At 39.8% G+C, this 23,405-nt stretch overlaps 1 protein-coding gene across 2 annotated transcripts in view; it reads right to left on the bottom strand.

Annotated features, from left to right (window-relative positions):
- LOC309634702 (uncharacterized protein) overlaps nt 1-23,166 on the bottom strand; it is a 172,359-nt gene extending 149,193 nt beyond the window's left edge. For both annotated transcript variants that reach the window (XR_014248311.1, XR_014248312.1), the window contains exon 1: nt 22,180-23,166. The gene's annotated coding sequence lies outside the window, so the exon portion shown is untranslated. The remainder of the gene's footprint in view (nt 1-22,179) is intronic.
- Between the last annotated feature and the right edge of the window lie 239 nt (nt 23,167-23,405).

Here is a 23,405-nt window from a genome sequence, read left to right as displayed (position 1 = left end):
AATTTCTGTATTTGAATCTTCCAGGGACAATATAGGAAATACAGTTTATTTCGTAAGTGATTCTATGAAACAGATCACAAAGTTTAATGTATATCTTTATCTTTTCCCCTCATACCTGAAGCTATGACTTTGTGAATTGTATATTTTCAGAAATTAAATAATTACTGGAAGTTTTTTCCAAATTACATACACAGGCAACATCTCTTTGGGCCAAGGAATGTGGCCCATGTTAGAAGTACTTGAAAGAGACAGGGGTCACCAAGAACTAAGAAATGAGATGAGCCTTGTTAGTTAAACTAGTTTAAATTAACACATAATGAATGAAAGTCGTCTGTTGAAGTCACCCATCCTAAGAGATGGTTTAACTCATCCTGACTGGAAAACTCTGGCAATAAACAAATTCAATCAAGGTGACTATGGAGTAATTACACAGAGGTAGGACCAGAGTAGAGATGGTCAAAACCGAAGGTTTCCATAACTGGAGGGGAGATGAGAGGATTCTAGAATAAGGAGGCCCCAAAGGCAAAAATATGGAGAGTTTATTTCTCATGAAATTGACACTCTGAGTCTAGCAGACCCAAATATTTCAATCCTGAAAATGTTATTCCCTTTTTTGGGGCAGGAATAATTCACAAGGCTTTACCGTATTCTACAAAACTCACTGTGCTCTGATTTTATTCTCACCAAGAAAATTGATATCATTACCATGTTTTTAAAAAGAAATCAATAAGACATTCTATCAGTTTAATCATGGGTTTTCAGGAAAAAATAATGTACACATCAGTGTTAGTACAATGCATCTGATTTAAGAAGCATTGAAATGTGAAAGAGACAACTAGAGTGAGAGAGAAATGGTGAGCAGAGATTGCTACCTGCTTTCTCCAACATCCATTTCCCCCCTTCTGCTTCGTAGCAAAATACTGATATAATTCAGGACAGTAATGCATGCACACATTTAAAGATTAAAATTTTAAGACTCTTGCACCAGTTATGATCATAAATTTTAGTAACTGTGATATAAGTGAAATCCAGTGAAGATTTGTTTCTCTTTTGCTTTCCTTCCTCCCTCTTTTGTGTGCCCTGGAATATGGAAGTAACGGCTAGAGTTTTAGCATCTTGGGATTTCAAACGATTTTGAAGTTGGGAGCTACATACAAAAGAGGAGGTCCCTGATGACCCCACAGACCATACCAGTGCTGGACTATGTACTCTCAGATTTCTTTACTGTGAGAGAAACATAAATTCCTATCTTGTTAAAGCCACTGTTAACTGCTATATGCCCCCAAACCCATCCTAACTGGTGATGGTTTTATTTCCCTAGTACCAGGAAGGGGTATCTAAGAAAGTGGACATATGTATTATAGTTACTAGAAGGGAATATCTCTCACAGTAGAAAAAGAAATTGTTCTCTGGTTTGTGCATTAGTTTCTTCTGTGTCTGTTATTGTGTATCAGTTCCTAAGAGACTCAACAATTCTTAGGTGCCCTGAAAAAATAGATTTGGGAGTTCTGCAAAACTGAGGGGACCTACAAGGTCTTGCCTAATTGGTTAACTGGCGTCTCTTTCCCTTTCATCTTTGTATTACCAAACTCTCTAAACTCGCATAGCTGCTATTATATTCATATGTAGAATTCTATATATGTTCAATATGTAAATTCTTATTCTTAAAGACTGAAACAGCTTATAACTTATTTTCACCATATGAAGTCCAAAACCTACAGAATTCTAAAATAAGAAGTCATCCACTTATTAAAACAGTGCTTGGCACATAGGTTGAATCAGTTTATGCTGTGTAACAATCCATATTAAAACTCAGTAGGTTTCAAAAACAAGTGTTTATTTCTTCATGCATTGGTGGGTCGACTGGGTGTCAGCTGATTTCAGCTGTGCTTGGCTCAAAGCTGCAGGTTTGGTCTAGGTCTGCTCTGAGTACCTCTCATCCTTGGATCAAACACTAATACTGAACTCTTTTTACTCACACTTCTGACACCAAATGTGTGGGATTTTTCTACATCAACAACCAGTTCTCCAACTCTCCAACTGGGCATCCTACAATTCAGTCCAATTCTGACAGTAACCACCTACAGTTAGCACAGAACCCACAAGTTAAGGTCTCAGTCCCATAAGACTGTCCCCACCTCAGATATCAGTCTCAAGTCTAAGGTGGCCACTTGTATGTCTGAGCAACAGGCAATAAATGGGAGGTTCCCACAACTCCATCTTCAGGTTTGCTAGTTTTCTAGAATGGCTCACAAAACTCAGGGAACCACTTTACTTACTTGGTTTATTATAAAGGATACAACTCAAGAAGAGCCAAAGGGAAGAGTTGCATAGAGTATAGGGCAAGGTATGGGGGGGACAGCGTGGAGCTTCCATGTCCTCTCCAAGTGTGACACCTTCCCAGCACCTCAGTGTATTCATCAACTCGAAAGCTCACTGAACCCCATCATTTAGGGGTTTTATGGAGGTTTCATTAGTCATTGATTAAATCATTGGTCACTGATGATTAACTCAATCTCTAGCCCCTCTTCCCTCCCTGGTGGTCAAGGGGTAAGGCTGAAAGTTTCAACTTTCTAATCATGCCTTGCTTTGTTCTTTAGCCCCCATCCTAAAGATATCTGACTCTTAGACTCAGCTAAGCATCACCTTATTAGCGTAAACTCAGGGTGGTGGAAAGAGGATTGTTATGAACAATAAAAGGTGTTCCTATCACCTCTATCACTCAGGAGATTCCAAGGATTTAGAAGCTCTGTGTCAGGAACTGGGGACAAAGACCAAATGGATATTTATCACACCACCCAAAGCACAGTTTTCTCCTAACAAAGTTAGGAATAGAAGCCGATATCAGGTGTTTGTTTCTATCACATCAACCATTGGTTAAAGCAAGTCATATGGCCAAGCCCACAACCAAGAAGCAGGAAGTACAGCACACTCTGCCCACCCCAGCCCCCACCAAGCATGTGGATGTGCAATACTAGTACAGGAGGTGAAGAACTAAGCACGATTATTCAATCCACCACAGTTCTCAATAAAAATCTGTTAGACAAATGAATGAATATGGTGGCAATTATAGTTGAAGTGTGCGGTAGCAGTCCAACTAAATCAGGTATTGCAAATGCCAGAGAAATCCCAGGCAATGGGTATGAAAATTCTGAGAACTGTAAATGTGGAGTTTATCTGGACAGACAGCCATGTTCAGGTATTTATGGGGTATAAACCAGGACCCAGCAGGAATGATGAGGTGAGCAACTGGAGACAAAGAAGACATCCTAGAATCAACAGGGTACTACAAAGAAAAAGTATATCACCACCTCAAGACAGTAACAAAGGAATGATGTGTTAGTCCCAAATGAACCTGGGACCCCCCCCTCCCCTTAACAAAACTTTATCATTACTTCTTGAGAAATATTTTTCCTTAAGTAAACACATCTCTGATTTTTATAATGATACTCAAAAACTTGATTCACTTTATGGAAATTCACTTTGACAGAAAGCATCTACTTCCCTTTGAAATAGTTAAAAATGAACCAGACAGAAAACTGAGTCTCCCCAAGTGGCTTAAGTAACATCCAGAGAATGATTTAAGCACAAGGAAGAATAGAGCTCTAAGAATAATCACCACTTGCAGAGAGGAAATATAGCATTGTGATGATGGAGAACACAGGCCCTGGACCATTTATCTTGGGTTCAAATCCCAGCCCAATCATTTCACAAATAAGAGCATGATAATAACAATACCTACTTCATAAGCTGTTAATGAGAACTTGATAAATTACATGGAAGGGGATTAGAAATAATAAGCACTTAATGTACATTAGCTATTATGATAAGCAGATGGGTCTATCTTCTTAGCCTTTGGTAGACCAGAGGAGCAGGTAACACTTAAGAATCAATGTCTCATACAGAGAAAGACAAATACTCGATGTTATCACTTACATGTGGAATCTAAAAAATAACCCAAACAAATGTATATAACAAAAAAGCAACAGACTCACAGATATGGAGAACAAACTAGTGGTTACAATGGCGAAAGGGTAAGGAAGAGGGGCAAAATAGGGGTAGGGGATTAAGAGATACTATTACGTACAAAATTAAAATGCAACAAGGATATATTGCACAGCACAGGGAAATATAGCCATTATTTTGTAATAACTTTAAATGATGTATAATCTATAAAAATATAGAATCACTGTGCTGTACACCTGAAACTAACATTGTAAATCAAATATATTTCAATTAAAAAAAAATTAATGTCTCATATTGGTTGAAGTGCTTCTCTAGTGGAGAGGTCAGCTTTGACAAAGATGCATGTATATACACACACACACACACACAAATACATACATATACACACACACAATATACATATAATACAACTATACACACATATGTCTATCTGTATAACTGTCTAGAAATATTTTCAGAATGAACACAAATATACACTCTTAAAATACTTCTGGTTTTCTCTTTTGGGAAGGAACATTCCAAAGGTAATCAACTTGGCAGTTTTACAAAGTAACTTGTTTCTCTTGACTGGGTACATTTAAAAACTGATATTGATGAAGTGGTATGAAAGCAAGTAAATGGAAAAAAAAAACACTGAGAGTATCAGCATACCTTTTTACTGTGATTTCTATAAAATAGAGTGTATTTTACCTCTAAGAAGCCCTTCCAAATTTTTCTAAATAAATTAACTTTGTTCTCCCTCATAACGCCTGTAAAATTTGGTTGTACACTCATTCTAGCCTTCTCAGTATTAATTTTTTAGAAACCTATATCCCCCATTAGATTATGAGTTCTGGGACATAGGACATCTGTTTAATAATATTATAACTGACGTTTAAATATTCCTGTATCATTTACAAACAGCCCCTACATACATTTTCTCATTTTTCCTTTTTTCTCTCACAAAATCCGTGTTATAGCTTTGCATTTTTGTCAGCACCACAGAGTATAATACTTTGCATATAATAGGCTTTCAAAAATATTTTGGGGTTTAGTTCAAATTAAAACTGGATTGCGTGGGTTAAATTAAAATATTGCCATTTCCCAGAATGTTTACTTCCTCTAAAGCAATTAAGAGAGGGAAAGATTTGGAATGCTTTCACTTTTTCATTTTTGTACAACCGATACATTCCTAAGATAAAAAACTAAGAAAGTATTCATTCGACCATTAAAATTGTATACAGTGACAACATCTAAACAAAGCAGGATTGATTGACTGATTCATTTATTCATTGATTCATTGATTTGGTCAGAACACCTCTCCTTTTCCCTGCTGCTTTTTGATTGCTTACTCGAGTCCTGGCCAGCACTGCATAAGCACCACATCCCATGGGTACATTAGGAAAGAAATGAAGAATTAACCAGGCTTCAAGAAAATGATTCTGCGGTAACCCAGGACCAGGTCAGTTTTCCCCATTCAATACTTTTTCCCTTAGAAGACACAGCCTCCTACAGCCCTTTGGGGCCCGTTTGAATTCAGACATTTCTCCATTGGAAAATGAACTGAAGCTATTAACCCGCATTTCACTACATAGATATTCTTCAATCACTAGTAATGACAGCTGAATTATAATCTCATATGACAACTAACCCACACGACAAACGTTCTCTCACCCATTATCCACTTGCTCGAAGTCATCTGGTTTCCCTGCCAAGACTCTTCTATTTTCATGAGCAATTTAAAAATCACAACTCAGAAAATAGCATACCTCTTATTTAGTTCTTGAAGTCAGCTGTAAGCGGATTCCATGCTATGTCAAAAACCATTTCTTACTTTCACTGGACTCGAATTACCAGTGCCTCTCTGGACATGAAAACCATTCAAAATGGGATGGAACGACAGGGGAGCTAATATCCAGAGTTCAATTTTTTTTTCTTATTAAAAACAAAATTTGAGAAGAAGAGCCCTAGAAGCTAAGTGTTAGAAGGAGAGGCAAGAGCTCTGGAAAAAGAATAAAAACAGAATATAGAGTTGAGTAGCAGAAAGGGAAGCAATGAATTAAGAAATGAGGCATGGTATTTGCATGTAGAGTACACCCAAGAAGAAAAAGAAAAGAAGTGGTCTTGGAATTCCATTTGCAACTCAGACTTCTTTCCTGTGGGCTCTGAGGATATATTAAATAAAAGTCAAACTCTGCCAAGAGTAGTGGCTGTGTTCCCAGAGGCCCCCGCTGGGCCAGACCCCGGGTTCAAGGCTGAGGATAACGATGAAAGGACACAGCCGTGCTCGCAGCCTATGGTGGGGACAAGTGTATACATGACACAATATTATAGAAACCAGAATGACAGAAATGCTCACATGGAGGAAATAGGAACATTTGCTAAATGTTAAAGTGCCATGGGAACACAAAAGTGGGAATGATTCCTTGAAATTAGAGGGGATTTGGAAAACCATCACATCAGAGGTAAAATTACATTTGGGCCTTGAAATGAGTAGGAATTCACTGGGTAGAAACAGGAGGGAACGTGCAACCCAGTCTGAGGAAATGGTAAGGAAGCATGAAAATGAGAGCGCATTCAGGAAGCCGGTGGCCGCACATGGCTGGAAAGGGGGGCCGGGAGAAGGGTGGGCGATGATACCAAAGAGCAGGTCGGGTTGAACCAGCAAAATTTTCTGTGCAGACAGGGACACGATCGTATCTGTGCTCTAGAAATGCCTAGTCCAGCAGCGTTACTGGGGAGAGGAAGACACTAAGGAAGAGCTTGAGGCCACTGCAACATTCTGGAGTTTAACAGTGACACTGGGATACAAGGAGGCACACATACTACTATATATAAAATAGATAATCAACAAGGACCTATGGTACAGCACAGGGAACTCTACTCAATACTCTGTAATAACCTACATGGGAAGAGAACTTGAAAAAGAATAGGTATATGTACATGGAGAACTGAATCACTTTGCTGTACACCTGAAACTAACACAACATTGTAAATCAACTATACTCCAATATAAAATAAAATTTTTTTTTAAAAAAATAGGAAAAAAGAAAAGACATTAGCAGATGAATTCAGTGGGGGCTTAATAACTCCTGGGCTATGGGAGGTAAAGAGGAAGGAGAAAGTGGAGCTAGGAAGATAGTTTAGACTTTTCCAGAGCCCTTGGAGGGACAGTAGAGTCGCTATTAGAGTCATTCATTGGGAAATGGGAAAATAGGAAGAAAGGAACACCTTGAAAAGGAGAGCACAGTACATAGGGCTGACTCCCATGCCACTCACTGGAAAATGTCACATCATCGGCACAAAGGCAACAGTTGAAATCACAAGAGTGGCCCTAACATATTAGAAAGGGTAGCATTTTAAAACTTGGTGGAGGCGCATTTATACTAATGGACAGATTACTGTTACAATAGTTTAACTGATTTCTATTATTCGTGAAGTACCTCATTTAACTGCAGACGATTGAGATGGAAGATATCACGCACAGGTGTGTCCTGCTTTACCAGTTTAGAGCACAGGAAACTTCGAATATTCAAAATAATATGAGTGAGCACATCCCACCCTCCCTGGGACACCAGCTCCAGCATTTTCTCATCCAGAAGATTTGCTCAGGTCCCCGCAGTTCCTACTGCCAACTGGCCTGAGACTCTAGTGCCCAGTAATCAGATATGTCGTGGTGACATTGAGGCTCAAAGCGTCAGGGTCTCCTTCCCGCTGCTCTCAAAAGGCTCCTTGGCCACTATGCAAATTTGACCAACTCCTTTTTCCTCAGGAACCTTCAAGCATAACATTTTTTAAAATTTTATTTATTTATTTATTTATGGCTGTATTGGGTCTTCCTGGCTGCGCACAGGCTTTCTCTAGTTGCAGCGAGCAGGGGCTACTCTTGGTTGTGGTGCACGGGTTTCTCCTTGCGGTGGCTTCTCTTGTTGCGGAGCATGGGCTCTAGGCGTGCGGGCTTCAGTAGTTGCAGCACGTAGGCTCAGTAGTTGTGGCACACGGGCTTAGTTGCTCTGCAGCATGTGGGATCTTCCCGGACCGGGGATCGAACCCGTGTCCCCTGCACTGGCAGGTGGATTCTTACCCACTGTGCCACCAGGGAAGTCAGCATAACAGCTTTGAAGGGCGGACAGCCAGAAGCTCTCTGCCTTCAGAGCTAAAGTTCCATGCTTTACACGCCTAAGGAGGAGAATCATCTACTTATGCCTCTCCTTCATAAAAATCGATAGCTGTTTATCTTACAACAATATGATGAAATGGGCCATTAAAATGTCTTTTTTCCCCCTGAACAAAGACAGGGAGCTTTAATAATATATCTTCCTAGAAACAAGTACATATGTTACAACCTTTCAATAGCCTGATCTCATCCCTTCTCCCTATTTCCCTCTTACACACACTCACACCCTGCACCATTAAAATTCTTCACTGGAGGGACCTTCCTGGTGGTCCAGTGATTAAGACTCCGCACTTCCAGTGCAGGGGGCGTAGGTTCAATCCCTGGTCGGGGAACTAAGATCCCGAGGGGCGTGGCCATAATTCTTCACTGGATTCCTTTCAAACTGATTACAGGGACGTTAGTAAATTTAACAGAAGCTTCATCTGATACAAACTAGGGCTACCCACTACCAAGGGCAAGCCTAGATGGTTCTGGGACCTGCAAGACTCCTCTGAACTCCCCAGATACTGCCTTGATTTTACCAGAGCGGAAGCCGATTGTGAGTACTCTGGACACAGCCCTTTTGTTGCTGCCATGCACCTCATTCAACCTTAACTTGAACCTGAACCGGAAGTGACCACCTGCATTCAAACTTTAGGAGGAATGTGAGGCATTAAGGATTTTCCTTTATTTCAGAGGGATAAAGATCTCACATGTTAACTTGTCTTCGAACTCAATGAACACAAATGATGTAAGAGGTCACGTTTCAGTGAAATATGATTTTTTCACTCTTTTGATTTTTCTGGAAAAAAATCCAAAATCTTACAACAGTTGATTTTTAAAAAAATGTTTCCAGGAGCAATCTTGCCTTCTCTTTTTCACTTAAAAAGCCAAGTTGGGGCTTCCCTGGTGGCGCAGTGGTTGAGAATCTGCCTGCCAATGCAGGGGACATGGGTTCGAGCCCTGGTCTGGGAAGATCCCACATGCCACAGACAACTGGGCCCGTGAGCCACAACTACTGAGCCTGCGCATCTGGAGCCCGTGCCCCGCAACAAGAGAGGCTGCGATAGTGAGAGGCCCGCGCACCGCGATGAAGAGTGGCCCTCACTCGCCGCAACTAGAGAAAGCCCTCGCACAGAAACGAAGACCCAACACAGCCAAAAATAAATAAATAAATAAATAAATAAAATTTAAAAAAAAAAAAAATGAGTAGTGAGGAGGAGACTAACTCCACAAACTATTAAGCATGTTATAAGGTTAAAATAAACAAATCAGTGTGGCACTGATAAAAAAATATCATTAATTAAATACTTTTAGCTACTATGTCCAATGACAATGTTATGTCAGGGACTCTCCACACCCAGCCCCTGCCGCAACACAGCCGTTAGTAACTTGAGGTTTCTGAGTCCCCTGAGTCAGCACCTGTGCTCTTAGCCAAGAGCAGAAGTTGAATGGCTGGTCCTGAGTCAGGTCTGCAGCTCACTTTCCATAGGCTGCTCATCCTGCCATCCTCACCGCCTCTGGTAGAGATCATTCTGCAGTTCTCCGGGGGAAATTCTCTTCTTGGAGGACCCCCTTTGGCCTCTCCACCAGTCCCTCAGCAATGTGGTCTCATGACTGATCTGCTTGCCTCTGCCTTACGTGTCCTAGAGACTCTTGCTACCCTGGCCTCCTGATGAGGTCCTCCTGGATTTCCAGAGTTGCTATGTATTTTCTTTTTAAAATATAGACTGTCATTTCAGTGGGATCTAGGATGAAGGAGAGGCTTTAAAATGTGGATTCAGTCCACTATTTTTTTTTTCAAGAGCTCTCTTATGTTACGGAGTCAAATCAAACTGTTAATTGGAGAGTGGAAATGGGAGGAAATCAGAGGGGAGGGAAGAATTTCCCTGGAGAATAATCTCAAGCCCAGAGGCAACGTGAACTAAGGGATGCCGCAGCCTGTAGAGATGGTTGGCAGAAGAAGGGCTGGGATCAGCTGACTCCAGCATTTGCTCAAACATAAAACCATAAGCACACATGTTCACAAATTGAATATTACTACAAAACAATAGCTAACATGCATTAAAATCTTACTATACATCAGGAACCATTTTAAGAGCTTTAAATGTATTGACATTTAATCCTCATAACAACTCTAGAAGGTAGGTACCACTCTTTTCGCAATGTTAGAAAGAGGGAACCTAAGGCACAGAGCAGTTAGGTAAATTTTCCAAAGTAACACAGCTGTCCATGGCAGAGCCAGGATTTGACCCCAGATGGTCTGGTATTAGAGCCCAGCCTTAACGCCTGTGCTCTACTGCACAGCCTAGAAGACCATCTCCCCAGCCTGCAGCCTCTCTTCCACCTTTCTTACAACCACCAGCACTCCTGAAAGCAGAACTTTTATTCTAATAGTAAAAATGAAAAGTCTTGCTTCGAGGGGGAAAACCAACCCAAAACGTTTAGGTACTTTATCTAAACATTCATCTAAAAGTATAATCTGGAAATGAGTCACCAAATATATGAGAAAAACCTACAGCAAAGAAAGCATAAACTCCAACTAAAAGAAGGATTAACTCCAAAGGAAAGAATTAATATAGAAAATAAAATAATATTAAAATACAGTATTATTAACTATCCTCTTTATTGCCCTAGTGCTCTGTCCGGTTCTTTGTATTTGTTCTTTCTATTTTTGGAATTTCAGTGGCTCTTGTCTCCGTGTTTTTTCCATGTATATATTTTGGATTTCCTCAGTCTAATCCATTCAAGCCCATTGATTTCTTTCTTCTGGGTGTGTCTTGCAATTTCAGGTCTGGTGGTGACTTTTCTTGCTTGCCAGTGCTGATATGACTATACTTACATTCTGTAAATTTAAGGGTTTTGGGGTGGATGTTTAGATAGACACTGAGTTCAGTCCCCCAGTTTATTTTCCTTGAGGCCATTTAAACTAATCATTGGCTGTGATAGTTTTAATCTCTTGCTTCAAGCCACAGTGTTATTAGCCTGCTCTGAAAATGACCTTTTTAATATATTTTAAACTGTATTTACATTTTAATTAACCAATTAACATATGAATTTCTTGTTGTAAAAATCCAACTAATACTAGCAATACAAAGTCCTCCTTGACCTCTCACTCCAATCCTGGAGATAATCACTATTATCAGCTTTCAGTGTTTGCTTGCAGAACTTTTTCTATATATTTGCAAAGCTATATAAGATCACACAGAAACACACAGTTTTAAAACATAAGTGGCATCATAATGTTAATTTTGTTTTGCAATTGCTTTTTTTAAAAAAAAATAATATGTCTTAGAGCTTTACCTATTTACCAATGATAAGTATATATATCTACCTTATTCCTTTTAATTGCTACATAGTTTGGACTATATTTAACCTTAAGTATTAGTTTTACTATTGTAACAGTGCCGCAACAAATATTCTTGGACACTTCTACTTGAATATATTTGTGAGTATTTAACTGGTCAAGAATGGACATTACTGGTTATAAGGGCACACATATTAGGTAAAATGGGTGAGGTTTTTTTTAGTTTAATTGAATAATTTAGGAAAAAATAAAGAAATATAAACTATAAAAACTAGAAAATATTAAATGATAGATGAAGCGGGAATGACAAGTGGTTGAACTAAGTGGTGCTGAGCTATAAAGACTAAATTTATTCTGAGCATCCAAGCATTTCATTACTTTCTCTATATTTAGTAAAAAATGATTTGGGATGTTAAAAAAAACCATCCCCACAAAGATTTTTAGATCTACAGGAGAAGTTTATCTTTGAAGGAGAAATAATTATAGTCTCATAGATGTAAAAGTCTTTCAGGAGGATACATAAATATGATACCATTTTAATTTAGTATAAAAATATATAAAATACTATGTATGTTTGGGGGGACCATATATAATATTGCATTCAAAAATAAGAACAATGGTCATCTCTGAGGGGGGAAAGAAGGGAATGAAATAAAGAGGGATTTATAGGAGCTATGATCTATGCTTAATTTCTCAAGGTGGTGGGTAGGTTTGCGGGTTTTCTCTATACTTTTTGTCATCAAAATAAAACTAAACACAAGTAGGTTGATTAGATTTGTTCTACTTCTTTCCAGTGTGGAAAGATTGGGGATCCCCATTTGCAGGGGAACGAGAACATGCTTACCAAAATATGGAAATCTACAACTCTGGTGCTAAGGGACATGCATCAACCTAGAAAATACCCAATGAGGGCAGAAGACTCAGGAGGAGAGAAAAAGTTTGACAAAAACTGGAAACTTGTTACAGTATAGGCACCTTCATAAGTCACATAAGAAGTCAGTAGATGATCCCTATTGAGGGAGCTATGATATTTCCCAGAAAACACGGCATTGCTCTACATTGTATTTGCCACATGTAATTAATAACCCGCTGATGTCAAAGTACATGATGTCCAACTTGTTACACTCTAAGAACAAAGGTGTCCTTACCACGAGACTGAATATTTTAGCTTTTCTTGGTAGCACTTTGGGTCCACAGACTCTTGAGTCAGCAACTGCTGTTTCTTCAACGTTATAGCCTTCAACCTACTAAACAAACACCTACCACCCGCTGACCACATTTCTTTTTTTTTAACTTTTGGAAAGACCCATTCTGGTAGAAAAGGGTCTTTTGCTTAACAGACAAAAGCTCCACTTTCTGCCCAGTGGAGCTTATTCTACTAGTCAGTTCTTAAAAGAGGAAATGACTGGAACAGTAGTAGCACAAATGCCCCAGAGCTCAAAGGCCTCCCCAGCAGAGAAAAGACTGACGTCACTTCGGGATTGCCCTCTGACATCAATTTCACAGCCATGGGATGTTTTAGAGAGTTTTACAGGATGCACAGGAGAACTGCATCCCTCAACATTTGACCTCAGAGACTCATATTGTGACATATTATATATATTTTTCTAATCTGTGTACTAGAAGTAAAAAAAAAAAATCTCAAAAGGGAAATTTGGGAACTTGCTGGTCTTACCAAAACAGAAAAAGTGTGGTAGGTTCTGGTATGGAATTGAGTAATAAAGAAATTGCCTCTTCCGAGTTTCAGAGAAGAGATGGCATTTTTACATGGGTGATTTTTAAGTACCAGCAAATCACTGACTTAGAAGACTGGACACCCAAATGCCCAATCTTAAGAATATATTAGGAGTATAATTTGAAGATTAAAATGTAAGTCCACAGATAGGTAGCTAAGAACACAAGCTTCTAAGGTGAGACAAGAGAAAAAAAAATTACTGATGTTCGACTCAGCTAGCTATTCTTTCTGACAGGAGATTAAAGCCGCCTGCGAGATTTCTTTGACTCTGGCTCGCTTAATTCATTTCGACACCGCCAGCAGAGCAAGCTACAACAAAGCAGACCCATCTTAACAAGCTCAGTCCCGGCTGCTCTAATAAAGAAAAATAATTGAATTGCTGATTTTGATTTTTTTTTAATGTACTCAGCATTTGAGTATTTGGCTTCACACACCAAATAAACATAGAAATATTTATTACATCATCTTCTTCCCCATAGTGAATGGGGGAAAAAAAAAATCCCCCACAGAATCAGTGTTAGGTACCTTTCAGGGCAGGGTAACACTGGGGGATCTTCCCTGTGTTTAGTTTATTAGAATTGCCCTTTGCAAATAAAATCTTCGTGTCTTATTTGGAGCCAGCCCCGGTTCAGAGCACACAGACCTACACGAATAAGTGAATACGCTGATGTTACCACATATGCAGTCCAAGGATTTCTCAAGAGGCAACTGCCGCAGCCAAGAGCGAGTCCCCATCAAAGTGGTCGGCGTGGAGAGCTGAGGCAGCAAACTGGCAGTCACAGACATGTTTTATTCAACCCAAACACTGTTTTTTTTTGTTGTTGTTGTTTTGTTGTGTTTTGTTTTTTAAATGAACCAACATTTTAAAAAGAAGAGATTCCACACAAAAAAATCAGACTTGCAATTCCCTTGAAAATGTCTAAGAACTAGCGACGGGGAGCCGCATCCCAGGATGCCGCATCTGCGGGAGCTGAGTGGCAGCGCCTTTTCCATCTCAGTCTCCACGCGTGGATTCGCCACAGCAGCCTCCTTTCAATTCCCTGCCCGATCCCTGTAACACTTGAGTAGGGGACCACTAATGCGGAGAGTGAAGCAGAAAACGTAGGATTAAAAGACATATGCTCATTCCACAGTTGGCACCAAGACGATCTTTGTTTAGATAAACCGATTAGCTACCTCACACCCGAATCTACTGATAGGACAGGCTGTGTATCCTCCGTTAAATGGCAGCTCTACACAGCTATGTCCAATGCTTAGTAAACTTGTTTAGGTAATGAATTATCCTCGACTACAGAGTGGATGGCCCCTGTATCTTGACCAGGGTGGAGGGGAGGGAGGAAGTTATCATTAAAGCTGTACCTATGACTTGGAACTTTAAATATTATCTAATTTGAACCTTATAGTAAGGTCAGGAGGTAGATATTTTACAGATTAGGAACGAAAAGTTGAGGGAACTAAAGCAACTTAATGTTAAACAATTGCTAAGTGGTAGTAATTCAAAGCCAAGTCTTTGCGACCAAAAAAAAGCTCTATTTTATCAAGGTCATCACATTTTCTTAAAGACATATCCCCCCCTCTCTACAAAATGAGAAAAAGATTATTACTCATTTGGCTCTCAGAGGTATGCACTAAACTAATGATATTTTTATAATCTTCGTGGTTCTATGGGAGAATATTGGCTCATCATACAAATATTTCAAGCTTTAAAATGCAGAACTTTAAGCAGAACTTTTTTTTTTTTTTTTAACCAACCTCCCAGGGAGCAGTCATCCTGCCTGATTAGCTTGGCGACAGCTGTAACACAGACCCAAATTAACAGTGGTTCAAACACATTAGAAATGTATTTCTCTTCACATAATAGTCCAGGAATAAGTCTACAGCTGGTGTTGTGGTCCAAGTGGTCAGGTCCTAGGCTCTTTTTATCTTGTCCCACTGCCCTTGAGTGATGCTTTCATCCCCAGAGTGTAAGATGGCTTGCAGCCACTTCTACAATCCAGGCAGAGGAGGGGAAGGGAGGAAGGAAAACTTACCCTTCCCTTGAAGGCTATGATCCTAAAGTAGCACTCATGATTTTCACTCATATCTCATTAAAAAGCACTTAACCAAATAGGCACGCCTGGGTGTAAGGGAGTCTAGGGGGCCATGTGGCCAGCTAGATTGTTTTTAGGGAAGGAGGAGGAAACCTATACTGTGAGACGAATATGCATCTCAGGCACCTCCGTTGAAACTTACATAAGGTACCACCACTCTGCATTTCTCCCTTCTGAGGTGGACATACCTCGGCTTCTTACACCCTGACTTTGCCTGTCCTTCCATTTTTGTTTCACTGTCAATGTCCTGAACCTATTGAAAAGTCCTCCCTAGGTTAGATCTTATGTCCACACTTACCCACATCAAATTTCTTACCCTTCTCTTTTTCAGTGTTTCCCTCTCCCAACTCTGTATATTTTCCTGTATTGCTCTCACTTGGGAGTTACTATTCCCCTATGGTCAACAAGTGTCAATCTTCCTCCGGATGAATACAAAATACAAATTTCTAATACACTTGTGTGGAGGTAGGCTAATAATCTTAGGCAGGTTTTTTAAATATTCAATGGTGTATACTTTCGACTGAAAAAAGGCAAGACAGTATAGGTTTACTTTTCTTGGTTAGCATCAGATATATGGATACATTTAAGCACTCAGTGAGAGCAGTGATCTTCACATTTTAATAGAATCATTGGGCATCCATTAGGCAGGCATCACCAATAATTAATACTCATTTGCAGATTCATCTGTAGAATCAATGCAGCCCTGATCAAAATCTCAGCTGCCTTTTTGTAGACAGGGACAAGCTGATTCTCAAATTCCTGTGGAAATGCAAAGGACCCGTAATAGCCAAGACAAAATGAAAAAGAAGAGCCAAGTCGAAGGACAACAACGACCTGATGTCAAGTCTCATTATCAAGCTACAGCAATCAAGACCGCATGGTGTCAAAATAGACAAATACATCACTGGAACTGAATAGAGAATCCAGAAATAGACCCACACCTATATGGACAACTGATTTCTGACAAAGGAGTAAAGGCAATTGAGTGGAGAAAGGATAGTCTTTTAATAAGTGGTGCTAAAACCTATTCAGGAAAGTGAACTTTGATCAATCCCTCACATCATATAAAAAATTAACTCAAAATGGATTATAGACCTAAATGATCAAAAGCACCATTCATAAAAGAACAAATTGCCTAACTGAACGTCATCAAAATTAAAAATTTTCTGCTCTTTGAAAGACACTGTTAAAAGAATGAAGAGACAAGGCAGATGGAGAGAAAATATTTGCAAATTATATGTCTGGTAAAGCACTTACATCCAGGATGTATAAAGAATCCTCAAAACTTGATAACAACCCAATTTAAAAGGGGGGGGGAGGTTTAAAAAAGATTTGAACAGATGCATCACCAACCAAGATGGTAAACTAGCAAGTGAAAAATTACTCAACACCATTAGATATTAGGGACATGCAAATTAAAAACATGACGTGATATCATCATAAACCGATGAGAATGGTTAGAATTTGAAAGACTGGCCACGCTAAGTCTCAGTGAGGGTGTGGAGCAAGCACATTTTATGTAGGCACGTAAAATGGTACAGACACTTTGGCAATAGCTGGTCAATTTCTTTAAAAGTTAAGCATACACCTCCCATATGATCCAGCCTTTCCACTCTTTTTTTCCAAAAGAAGTAAAAGCATATATCCATAGGAAGCCTTATACGTAAGTGTTCATAGCAACTTTATTCATAATAACCCCAAACTGCAAACAACTCAAATGTCCTTCAACAGATGAGTAAACAAATTGTAGTAAATCCATACAATGGAAAACTGCTCAGCGATAAAAAAAGAATGAGCTATGGATACATGCAACAACTTTGATGAATTTCAAAATAATTATGCTGAGTTAAGGCAGCCAGACCAAAAGAGCACATATTATGAATCCATTTATATAAAACTCTAGAAAATGCAAACTAATTCATAGTGATAGGAATCAGGTCAGTGGCTGCCTGGGGTGGAGTCGTGGGGAGGGGCTTCAGGCAGAAAAGACAGGGCCATGCCCAAGGACAGCGTCCTCATGCATAGGCATTAGGCAGAGGGCAAAGCCACCTCCTTGTTTTGCACTTAATGAGGCCATGACGCACAGAGGAATGGCATGTAAAACAGAAACTCTGTAGCATCGAAGCAAGAAACTCTGACCATGAAAACCGTGGAGCATGCGCTTTGAGGTAGGAGATAAGACAGGCTTTGGCTTGACCTGCTGCAACTGGTTTCATGCTGACCCTTTGAAATAAACTACTATCAGGACGATGAGCCCTAATTGGGTGAAAGATGAAGCAACCCACCACAGTCCCCTCATTTTTGTGGTCCAGAGGGTTTCCCAGCCTGACACATGCACAGAAGGGGTCTCAACGTGTCCTCTGGTAACCTTGGCCGCATTGTAATATCATTACAATGTCATTTGTAATGTGGTTTTTTATCCTCCCCACCCCCTGTGGGTTTTGCTTAGGTGCTCACAGGAAAGATTCAAAATGGTGCCTGGTGGAAGCCCAGATAAGGAATTGCAGATGACACGATCATAGGGGAGGGAAAGGGGAGTCACCGTCATCTAAGCTGTGTAACAGTAACAACCTAAGCTGCCCCTGTTGTGCGCAACTCACTCTGCAAGGCTGCCCATGTGCTCTCCCACCTGTACTGTGCTTCTAATAAACACTGTGCCTCCTTTACAGTCTTGCTCTCTTTGTGGAATTCTTTCTTCAAAAAAGACAAGAACTGAGGTTCTGTCACTTGCTGAAAACAGGCTGACTATCCGGGGACAATAAGATGAAATTTTTTGGAGTGGTGGAACCGTTCTGTATCTCGATCATTGTGGGGATATCACATACTGTATTTGTCAAAACTCACAGAACTGGATTGCCTCTATGATAGTACAGCTTACAGTAAGTTTTCAATAAATGAATTGATAGCCCCTCTGTATATATCAGAAATAAAAATCAATTTTTAATGAATAAAAAATCTAAAATATCAATTTTCCTCACTTTTTTTCAATGCTGGCCTATAACACGATAGCAAAGTATAATTCAGGAGAGGTGAAATTCAAGAGTTAAAAAAGATGAGATTCAAGGGTAATGATAATCCTACTTGTTCTGAAGAGAATTTCTAACACCTAAAAGAATGAGTAGACTCCTTATCCCTAGCCAATTCCTCAATAAGTATTATTTCTTACAACAATGCGTGTGATAAGCATTAAACAGCTGAGAGTTAAATGCAAGCATCTAGAATGCAGATTGTATATATGACCTTATGCAAGATAGGAAGCCTAAACAGGACACATCCAACCTCCAACAGAGTTTCCTCAGAACATAATTGTCTACACCAAAAAACAAACGGATGAGCAAATTCTATCTTATAGAATAGTAGTTGTGAAACTCTTAGCAAGTTCTCCTCGTGATGAAATATCAATAAACAAACAGATAAAAATGATGGATAGGTGCTTTGGTTAAGTTTAAATTGTCACATTTTAGTAGAATGTGTATATTATTGCTTATATTTGAGTTACCATCTGGGCTCTAGGATTCAGAAAAAACTAGAGAAAACATTCACTGAACACAGCTTGTGTCAAGCATTATGATAAATTATAAAGTTCCATCAGTGAGCAAGAGAGTTTCACACCTTCGTGCGGTTTACCCGTAGCGTATTGTTTCTGTCAAAAAGCATGGCCACAGTGATTTTAGCCTTGAAAATTTTCAAGGCAAGAATAGCCAATCAGTCTTCACCTCTCTCTCATATACAACCTCTATTTGCATATATATGTATAATATTTTGGGGTTAACAGATAAAATACAGGACTTCTACTGCAATTTAAATTTTAGATAAACAATGAATACAATTTTAGTATAAGTATGTTTCCTGCCTGGGACATACTGATACTAAAATTTTAATTTATTGTTTATCTGAAATTCAATTTTAACTGAATGTCTTGGTTGTTTTTGTTGCTTTGGGCTAAATCTGGCAATCCCAATGTATATATTAGGGTTACCAGATATATATCTATATCTATAGCTAAGATGTATGTCATGTCTTTTTTTTGAGCAATTTAACTTCTTGGAGAAACTTCCAAAATGAACTGTGTGTAAACTATTATCCTAGGTAATTAAACATAATGATCATCGATTTCAAGTTATTTTATATAAACCAATGAAGTGCTGTAGGCCAACTACCAAAAATGATGAATTTCATTTAAAGTAGTTAAATTAAACCATTATGATTGGAAATGGTGGGCTATCAGATTAGTTTTCTCTGGGGCCACTGACAGTTCAAGAAAATAGAATGTCATTGGCATTTGTCACAGAGGGGTTCGTACAAAAGTGGATAAAATCACTAAGGTACTGGGTAAAAAAAAAGGAGGGAATAGCAGAGAAACATTTCTGTTTACCCTGCTATAATATATGTCTTTTATACCAAGAGAAGATTCTAGGAAATGATTACTGCTACCACTTCTCTACTCCCAAATCCAGCCTAGATGCCTATTTTGACCATGGGCTTAGAGCAATGCAGAACTGGATGTTAGCATGGCTTTGGGCCCTGAGGGCATCCAGGTGAGAGACCCGTCGTGAGGCTTTCCCTGGGGCTGGGCGAGAGCATCAGACCTGCATCAGACTGCTCTGGACTAGAATCAGAGCAGAAATTTTGGAAAGCTCTTGTTTCCCCAAATATGCCCCACATTAAGGTGTCAGATCCTGTCCCCTAAATAAGCCAAGCAAGTGCCGAATGGGTATGTTATGTCCTCCCACTCCTGAGGGTGGAGGTGAGAAAAGATTGGGAGCCAACCTGGAGACTGGCAACCTGCTGGCCACTGCATCGCCAGCCCACGCAGGATGGCCACCACCCATCATCCGCCACACTGCCATAACGCGGGGTGTCTCGTCAACCAGCCCAGAAAAAGCCAGTGATGTAAAAACCCAGCTGAGCACCTAGTAGCCAGAAAGAGGAAGATCAGTCAGGATAAATACACATTCCTTGGGAAACAGAACAGCTGTGAGAGAAAGATGAGGGAAAGACATTCAAAAGAGTCAAAGGAAGCACACTCTCACCTGCACACACAAATTTTTCTGGAGCAAAAGCAAGCCACAATTTCCCTATGAAACAAGTCAGCGCACGAACTGAAGAAGAGGATGATCATTAAAGAGGCCAAAATGAACGGACTAGGAGGCAAAGAAACTAAGAGGGATTCAATAAAAGAAAAGCTAAAACTAATAAGCTAGAAAACAAAAACAAACCCAAATAAAGCAGAAAGGATAAATAAATCCAAAAGTTAAAATAAAAATATTTACGATCAACAAAGCAGATCCACACTCTGTGGATTTGATTAAAGCAGAGCGTGCACGTGGCAAAGCACACACGTAAGTGGAAGCTGGGGAAAATGCACAGGATTAAAGACGAGGAGGCAAATCACAGGAGTGATTAAAAGAATTATAAGACATGACTGCTCGCAAACCTAGGGCTACAAATTTGAAAACGCGGAGGAAGTGAATGATTTCCTAACAAAATATAAATTACTTTAATTGCCAATCACTGTAGAAGATGTTGGGCTGGTGATTAAGAATCTATCATGAAAAAAGGCACAAAGACCAGATGGGTTTAATCTTTAAGTACCAGATGACTCCAATGTTGTTTAAACATTTCCAGGCCAGGGAAAAAAGGAAAAAAATTCTAATACATTTTATGAAGCCAGATTAATTTTAATTCCGAAGCCTCATACTATATATATATTTTTAATGCTGGACTCAATCGTACTTAAAATTGCAGATACAAACATTTTTAACTAACATATTAGCAAATAAAATGCAACTTGCTTCTGTCTTAGGTCAGGTTCTCTGGGTAGACTCTGAGATGGAAATATGCATGCCAAAGGTTTTGGGTGGAGAGCACTCAGGAACAACATCTTTAAGCACGTGAGAGGCGGGGATTGGGATAGGGAGAGAGACTGAGCTGCAATTCAGTTACAACAGACAGGTGAACCGTTCATGGGAGGCGGGCTGCTCTCTGAGAAACTCAGCTATAAGCCATCAGCCTCCACAACACGCAGGACAACTGGGGGAATAAGTACCACCTGCCGATGGTGGGATCAGAGTAGCACACCACCGCATCCATTAGACCCAAAGAGGTTCAAAGGGTACAATGTGAACACATAGAATTTATTCCTGATTGCAAGTGAGAGACCAACATATCTATCATTATAATTCTTTGCATCAACAAACTTTTAAAAAGTAAGAACACATAGTTGTTAGATGCTGAAGAGGCATTCGGAAAAGTTGTTAATTTATCAGCCATTTCTGACACATCTTTAGTTTTACATATTGCGGGCGTATGAATATATCATTCTGATTTGTGTGCGTGTGTAGTCTTTTTTTTTCTGCCTTGGCTTTCTTTCCCTCTACCTCTCCACCCATATCAACCCCAGTACAGTACACAGAAAAGAAATAACTATAATGTATAGGCGCTGATGGATAGAGATTGAAATGTGTCCCAGATTTGTTTCAGGAACAAGCATTCTGCACTACCAGGTTCCATAGACATGTGTTGGAGAATTTTTAGTTTAATTAAATACATCTATCTCCAGAGCCATTCTCTAGCTCTCCATCGAGCACACCACAAATATTCCCTGGAGATAATTAACTCTGCCAGGATATAAATAAAAATAAGTAAAAGCTAGAAAAATCTTCAAACTGTGGCCATATGTCCAAACAGAAAGCACACATCTTAGCAGGAGAACTATAGGTGTAGAGATAAAGCATCACCTATTTGTCAGGGAATTGAATCAGATCCATTTAGAAATTCCCAGCGAGTCCACCTTTATTAATGGCAAACATTCCTCCAGCAAACATCCCCTCCCCTGCCATTAATAAGACATAAAAGTGTAAAATCTGAAATCTGAAAAAAATGTATAGAATCTAGGTCTCTTGCAGATATACCACACACATCAGAAATTAATGGGGATCCTTACCTTTGCAGATTCAATCCGGTGGCTTCATAGATGGAGAATCTCAGTCACTGGGAGGGCTTCTAGGACTGAAAAGCCTCCAAGGTTGCTGAAAACATGGCTCATCATCCATAGGATTCACCAACAACTCTGGTGACTCACCCACTCCAGGGGCATCTCAGAGGCACCCCCTCTGAAAGAGGCTGAACGGCCAGGGTAGAGTTTAGTATCTGGCTCCCGGAAACCTGTTTGCGCACGCCTGGCCCAGGTGTGGATCTTTAGGACCACCGCTTGCAGGTAGAGAGCGGAATTGACTTCACCTTTTTTCCTACGTACAAGCCACGGCCAACCTCAAACCGAAAGAATTTCTAGAGGCTGCTCTCTCCCAGAGTAAGGTTTTAGATATGACTCCGATTATAAGCGTTTTATGGTCTGTCCAAGGCAAAGTTACTTTCTCTTTGTAGACAGAGCTTCATGAAAATCCAAATGATGATAGAAGTTTTCTGATAAGTATTGAATCAGGAGCCAATTGAACTTCAAGTTGAATGTCTGCAAGCTAAGTCATCCTGATACATTGATCTCAAAATAGATATGCGATGCTCAGTGAGATCTGAATACGTTAGGTCTGGTGAACTAACACTGCTTTTCCTCTGTATGGTGCCTGAATGAGCACCGCTAAGATTATCTTTTACAATTTTCCGTTTTCAGTGCTTTTAATTCTAACTAATCCCCCTTTAAATCGGCCATTCTTTTTTTATACATGTAAAGCGAAATTAATACCTGTTGGGAAAATGTTAGTGCATTGCCGATTCCTCGATCCTTTTCTTAGTATTGTTATTACGTGAAATAAGAAAAAAAAACAACAACAACAGACTTAAAACTGAGTCTGAAATATGTAACATTTGGGATAAACTTTTCTTCGAAGAAATTTTAAGAATCAAGATGAAAAACAGATCTTCCTTTTTTGTTTGGTTGTTTGCTTTTACATAAAAGAAAGACCTAGCAAAAGTAGATGGTGGGCTTCCCTGGTGGCGCAGTGGTTGAGAATCTGCCTGCCAATGCAGGGGACACAGGTTCGAGCCCTGGTCTGGGAAGATCCCACATGCCGCGGAGCAACTGGGCCCGTGAGCCACAATTACTTAGCCTGCGCGTCTGGAGCCTGTGCTCTGCAACAGGAGAGGCCGCGATAGTGAGAGACCCGCGCACCGCGATGAAGAGTGGCCCCCGCTCGCCGCAACTGGAGACAGCCC

The sequence above is a fragment of the Balaenoptera borealis genome, assembly GCF_965194805.1.
Source record: "Balaenoptera borealis genome assembly, chromosome: 9".
NCBI classification, from domain to species: Eukaryota; Metazoa; Chordata; class Mammalia; order Artiodactyla; family Balaenopteridae; genus Balaenoptera; species Balaenoptera borealis.
This window is presented reverse-complemented; position numbering and strand designations above follow the sequence as displayed.